Below are 5987 nucleotides of genomic sequence, written 5' to 3'. Positions count from 1 at the left end.
GAGTCCCTCCCTATTGGCGCTCACAGAACTCCCAAGATCCCGCGAGATCTGACTTCGCGGTATAGCTTCTTGGGAAGAGCGTGGTGGCAGCCTGATCGCGTCATAGTCTGAGCTGCCCCTGACATTCAGGTCTTCCAGCCGGCACTCTCCTGCCTCTCATTCAGGACCCGCACTCACTACTCCCATATACCCGAAGCCAAGTAGTGCACCCTGTGGCCTTCAACGGTACCCCTGTTTCCTTCCTGCAGAACTCCACACTGCACCCACCCTTGGCCAGCAGGGCGGCCTTAAACCTTTCTTTTTTTAAAGGAAAAAAAAAAAAAAAAAAAGAGGAAACAGCAAAATTGTGTACTCCTCCCCATTAGTTCACATCCTATAATCCCTTCCTCTTCCTGCAGAGTGTTGTGATTCCTCCAATGTGCTTTTCCCTCCTAAGGCAAAATAATAAGCATAATAACTGTGATTGACTATAATTGTGTTCTTATTCATCTTTGGCCCTGAGCTTCATTAATGTCAATCACTAACTGAAGATGAGGTCCCTGAAAATATAACAGATGACTTCTCTGGTAAAGCGGTGCTAAACATTTATGAGGGAATATCCAAGTGTGGTTAGCAGAAATCGAACTCACCTCATATTCACTTCCTAGAACCAAGCTGGTTTACAGACAAGGATATACTCCAATGGAGCTGGTTCACTTTGAAGTAGAGGCCTAGCATGTGACCACTGGTGCCTGCATTACATCTTCCTGGACCAGTCTTTGCCTATTTACCTGGGTATCTGTTCATTTGTCAATAGGGAAAAGAAATAGCTGATACTATATATATATATACACATATATATATACACATATATATGTATATATATATATGTATATGTATGTATATGTGTATATATATATATGTATATGTATGTATATGTATATGTATATGTATGTATATGTATATGTATATGTATATACATATACGTATATATTTACACATATTTTATATATAATAATGTATAATTATATATATGATATAGTGTATGATTATATATATGACCATATATATATATATATGTATATATATATATGATGTGGGAATATATATATATTTACATATATATGTATATATATGTAAAGAAGAGCACTTTCTGTCACAGATAAGGCAATGATCCTCCCCACCTCTACCTCAACCCACCTTAGGGAAAAGATATCTCATGCAAAAATATTTCAAGCCCTATTCACATGGCTTTTGCCAGAAGGTCTTATCCATTGTCATAATTTCCTGTAAAACATTGTCTCCACTGAAGGGACAGATTGTCTGACAAAGAGAGCACAGACAAAGAGTCCCACCCACAGAATATTTTTACCATGTGCTCAGTAATCCAAAAGCAGCTGGTTTGACAGAATTATGTTATAACCCACAGAATGCTCAGTTTCAATGCCAGCTGGCAGACAACTCCCTTCAGGATTGAAGTGCTTTTCTAAATAATTCAGTTTATACATTATCAGTAGCCATATTTGGTGCTGTCTCTTCCATAGCCATAAACATAGATCCATAAAGAGTTGCAGGGTGGGAACAGCCCTTCTTAACTACTAGATCAAATAACCCACTAGACTCCATGGGTTTGAACCTTCTACCCATGTAGAATGTAAAGGAGAAATGCTTCAGTTTCTTTAATACCATGGACTATGGCAATGATCTCATCTGGAAGCTGAGACAATTTTCTGGCCATTAGAGGTTTCTTATGCTATTGAGCCAATGAATATAGAAGAGGATCATTAAATTGGGTGTTGGCTTGTTGGTTCTGATTCCAAAGTAGGAAATGAGTTACTCCACTCTATGCTTGTACCATGCCAATTATGGATGGAGCCCAGAGGCTTCAGTAAGTCACTTACTACCTGGTAGTCTTTGCCAATGAAAATGTACTGAGACTATATAAAGACAACACTAACGAGGACTCAAATCTTCAAGTGGTTTAAATCATTTAGCCAGATAAAAAGCCAGGTCCTTCCTAGGTGCTTGTAGAGGGTAAAGGAAACAGAATGTGTGGTAGAAAAGACGTGAATATAAATTGAAACCTTATAATCAGTTATAGTAGCTATGTTTTATGTTTATTTATTTATCCTCTTTTTTATTTACTAACTTGATATGAAGAACATCAATGGTGAGTAATTTTTGGTTTCGCTTGAGAATGCAACGCAATTGCCAACACCCCACAAGATATGGTATCTAATAGGATATTTTGTATCCTCTGTGTTGGTATACAAAATTTTTAACAAAAGAATGTTTTGAGTCAGACAAAAACAAAACAAAACAAAACAGGACTGAAAAGGACATTTTCTGTTTGTCCTTATAAAGTCATTCTCTACCATTCAATGCACTATTCTATATTCTATATTCTCTATCCTCTGCTGTTCTATTGCAACTTGTTCTAAAATTGAGAGGTTGGCTGTTATTGGCCACATGGATAGATTACCTTACTTCTCAGTTTATGACTCAGTTTCAACAACAAAATCAACAAAAAAGATACTGGCAGGGGATCTACAAAATGGAAAAAGTTAGATGCATTTGGTTCTCTATCTTCTATTATGTCAGATCCCTTAGCGTTGACTGTCTCAATCTTATAAAAAAGAGAGTTTTTGTGTGGTAGCTCTTTCCATCTTTCTCTCTCTCTCTCTCTCTCTCTCTCTCTCTCTCCCTCCTTCTCTTCCCCACTTCCTAACCTTCTCTTTCTCTCCCTCTCCCTCTGTTGTTTTTTTTTTCCTCCTAGCACATTAAGTATTACAGGTGGAAATAACTCCTTATTGTTACTATACTATGCATTGGTACTGCATTATCCCTTGCTTCTTTTTTAAAACTCTTCCCCAAACCTTTGTAGATACTTTGACTGCCCTCAAATTATTTTCTTTCCCACCATTCCAAAATTTCTGAGATTTTCAAACAATGTTTAAATTTCTTTGTTCTGGTGTTTTATTTTGTTTTGTATTAGAGAATATCAACTCTGTTTTACATTTGTATATTCAACAAATATTTACTGAGAATCTGTTCTGTGTGAGAAATTGCCGTAGGCATTACAAATACAACAGTAAACAAAACATACAAAGAATCTACTCCTAAGGGGCTTATATTCTGGTAGGAAGAGACATACAGCAAACACATAATCGAATAAATACAACATTCACTTAATCTTACTAATATTTTTATCTGATTTTGTTTGACTCCACATATAACAGTGTATTTATCTGTCAGTATACATTTATCAAAACCTATTGAATATTCAACATAAAAAGTGACCCTTATAAATTATGAACTTCAGTTAATCATGTATCCATATTGATTCATCCATTTTAAAAAATATACAATAATGCTAGGGTAAACTGAAGGTGGGGAAGAAAAGTAGAGGGAATATGGAGATTCTCTACTTTTCTTCAATTTTTTAAAACCCGTGACTGCTCTAAAAATTGTAGGCTATTAGTTAAGAAAACCTGTATTGGAACTATTGCTTTCCATCTGCTTTGTCTTCTTTTATCTTAGATTTGGATTTTAATAATTAATTATTTCATATGCAATTAAGAACTTTGTCCAACAATGAATAACAAAATAGCACTGTCTTAAGAAAAACAATGATTTATCTTTTAGAGAAAAAAAAATATTCTGAAGTGAGTAGTCTTGTGTGAAAAAATGGACTTCATGATCCATAAGCACCCAATCTTCTTACCTTAGCATCCTAGCATGTGGTCTCCCTTATACCATCCATATCCAAGATGACTTCAATGTTTAATCACATACACATTTCATTCAATGAAATGAAGGATAGGATAAAAACAGCAACGGCCTTTTTTCCCACGTCTTCTGAATGAAATATTAGTTTTTATTAATAGAAAGATTACTCTTATTAGTTTCATTGTTTAAAAGACTCCAACATACTAAAGACCAAGGTTCTTTCCTATGTTTTTAATATTATGAAACAATTTGGCCATATATACTATAAGGAACAATATAGTACATACTCAGATACCCACTGCTCATCTTAATAATTAAAATTTCAAAAGCATGTTTGAAGCCTTTTTTAGCATACCTCAATTTTATTCTCAAAAGCTCAGCTGAACAAAAAATATAATGAATTATAGCTAATCATGTGCATGCATAATACATGTATGTAAGCTAATTATGTATATGTAGCTAATAATGCATGTGAATTATTATCTACATGTATTTCCAACAAAAGGCAATATATGTACATATACATAATGCCTCTGGATATTTATATACATTTACATAAGTAGTATCATGTTGTGTATATTCTTCTTTTAACCAATATAATTTTGTGTAATTCATAAATGAAGATGCATAAGCTATATAAAGCTACCCATCTGATGGCCAATGGTGTGCTGATAAATGTTTAACAACCAGCTCTTCACATACATATAGGTGATATATAGATAGAGAAATTACAGGTAGATGATAGAATTCAAATATTATTGATATTAAAGATGTGTAGCATATAATTTATAAATGATTATAAAATATAGAAACACATTAAAAATTCCAAATAGTAAACCAATTCTTACAGATTACTGTTGCTGATTTTGGCCAAGCTCTCATATTTATTAACAAACTAAGATTGAACAAGTATAATTTTGACATAAAAGTTGATGCTTCTTTTACATTAACAAGTAAGATGTAAGTGAAATAAAGCATATGTTGGAACTTCAATTCTTCATTGACCATGTGTGTGATTTCTTTGCTGAAAAAGATTATAGTTTTCAAGTATTGGAAAGATATCTCCTCAAAAATTTGTGGACCACTTACAAAGTAGTTATTAAACATGACAACGTTATAAGTTTAATCCACATTATTAACATATTATCCAGACCTGATTTGTAGCATTTCCCAATTTCCGGTTGTCAAGCTGATATCAGTGGCAACGAAGCCATGAAAGCCACACAAAGCCCAGACTTATGTGCTCTCTAATGTTGGCACAGATGTGGCCACGGAGGGAACGATGCAAGAAGAACTTCCTGGAAAATGGCACTAGTCACAGCCAGACGGCTGAACCAAGGTGTATACTTTTCTTCTTGACACGAAAGTCTGATATTCCATAAGAATTGGAATGTAACATTGATCAGTAACCGTGAGATGTATTATTCTTCCCATTTCTAAATGAAATTTTACTGTGGTAACTAATACACAATTGTATATGTAATACGTTGTGAGAAGATAACCTGAGGAAGTTCACACATGACCCCAAAATCCTGAACTTTGAGCCAGATGTAGTAAATAAAAGAGGTCTGTATTGTTTTATACAGGGGATGGGAGATTTTTATATTCTTTAAAAAGATGAGATGATTGTGTAAAAATACTTGGGAAGGGAACAGTTTGGACTATGGAAAAAGCTTTTAGTCGAACCCAATAAACGTGTTCCATTTTTCTTTAGTAATTAAGCCCGCTAATGTTTTATAGGACATATGTCTTCCTAGGAAAAAACGTATGTGCTATATTTCCCAGCTTCTCTTGTAAGCATGTATTGTCATATGCAGTGTGAGTGAATTCTGTCCTGTGGGATGTGAAGTAACTTCTGAGAAGTGCAACATCTATAATGTGGTCTCAAGGGATAAGATGAATCCTTTTCCTCTCTCTCTCTCCCTTTCTGCTATTTGGAACAGGCATAAGGATAGAAGTATCATGGACCGTGTGGATGAGGGCAATATCCTAGGGTTGGTTTAACCTTTAAACACATGGGGAGAAGCAGCAATGGGGGGGAGGCATTCTCCACAGTGTGCCTTCCAAGAGTCTGGAGCAGTGACGGTGAATGCCTAAGGGCAGCTGGTCATTAAATGTTGTCTTCAACTTGTCATCCAAGCACAGATTTTGTGCTACACTAATATTACCTGGAGGAAACCAGCAAATGCTTGTCAAAGGGAATGCAAAGAGAGGTTAAAAAAAATTAAGTTTTCCTCCAATTTATTTAGTTATATCTACCTCTGAAATTTCTCTTATCT

The sequence above is a fragment of the Panthera uncia genome, chromosome B1, assembly GCF_023721935.1.
Source record: "Panthera uncia isolate 11264 chromosome B1, Puncia_PCG_1.0, whole genome shotgun sequence".
Lineage (NCBI taxonomy): Eukaryota > Metazoa > Chordata > Mammalia > Carnivora > Felidae > Panthera > Panthera uncia.
Note: the sequence above shows the minus strand (reverse complement) of the source record.